Here is a 1,462-nt window from a genome sequence, read left to right as displayed (position 1 = left end):
CAAATGAATTTGAATGATCATCTCCATTTACCAAATTTTGTTTAGGTGTTTGGTTTACCTATGAAATGGAATTGAATTCCACACATTCCATCATTTATGGATTTGGTAATTCCATCATTATTGTGAAGAAATTTAGTTCCATTCCATCCGATTTTCTCAAAAGACAAAATTACCCCCATCTTCCGTATTTGATTTGAACCACTGTCGTTTTGAACCACCGACGACCACTGTAGTTCTGAATCATCGCCTTTTTGAACTGGTGCCATTTTGAAACACCGCTGATTTGAACTACAGTCGTCCACCACCGATCTTAACACCGTCGACCACCACCGTTCTGAACCACTTTCGACTATCACCGATTTAAACCATCGATCTAAAGCACCATTGATTTAAACCACCACCGAATGGACCATAGCAGTTGGATTTTGGTTTCAAAATTTTCAAACAAGGGTATTTTGGTCATTTACCAATCCAACTCCGCTTATGGTGAGAACAAGGACGCAAAGAAAGGAATGAGTCGTCAAAGGCTATACGTATTAAGGTCACAAAGTAGTACTTACATTGGTGATGTTTTTGCATGTTAGTTGAGGACTTGCTCGATCGAGTGCTGTTTTGGTCCAATTCCTTTGCCATTTACATGTATCCATTATTGATCTTTCTTGATTTAGCAAAAATAATCCTTATCTCGTTCTACACCCAATTGACGCTGGTTCAATAACACAATCAATATAAAACATCTCATTATATAATAATCATAAGTGTTAGCATTTAATTTTTTTGCTCTTAACTAACAAAATGTTAGAGGTTGTTTGTTTACCTCTTAATAGTTCCATTAAGAGACAACATCTGAATTGTTAAGAGGTGGATCTTGTTCGACAAAAAAAAAGTATGTCTCTTAATGGTTCTAAAACTCTCTTAATGATTTTGTATTCTGGATCTTCCTTAACCACTAAGAGCCCTTATTTCATTGCACATAATTACCAAACAATTATATTTTATTTTGAACTATATCATGAGAGCGTCTTATTCATTCTGCACCAAACCATTCAGTAATTACCAAACAGCCCCTTAGTCTTAAACATTACTTTCGTCATAAATACACATGCATAAATGTGTATGTACGTGTATAAATTTCGGGGATTCAAATGTTTTAAAGTGTATATCATAAGTACCACATTTGAACTTAAACAATGTTAATCAATTTTAATTTAAGTGGCTGCTATAAATATATATTTATACTATATTATAAAGCATTTGATAAAAACTCTAAAAAACTACTTTTTATGCGTAAAGCACTGTTTATTAATGCATACTACTTAAAACTCAAGATTACAAGTAGATTGTGCGTAAGTACAACTTATTAAAGCTCCATATCTGAATTCGTGTAACTAATTACAGATAAACATAATCAAATACAAGATAAACATCTTATTTTAAATATAAAAAATCTAAAATATAATTA

This window comes from Cynara cardunculus, assembly GCF_001531365.2.
Source record: "Cynara cardunculus var. scolymus isolate 2C chromosome LG 13, CcrdV1, whole genome shotgun sequence".
Lineage (NCBI taxonomy): Eukaryota > Viridiplantae > Streptophyta > Magnoliopsida > Asterales > Asteraceae > Cynara > Cynara cardunculus.
Note: the sequence above shows the minus strand (reverse complement) of the source record.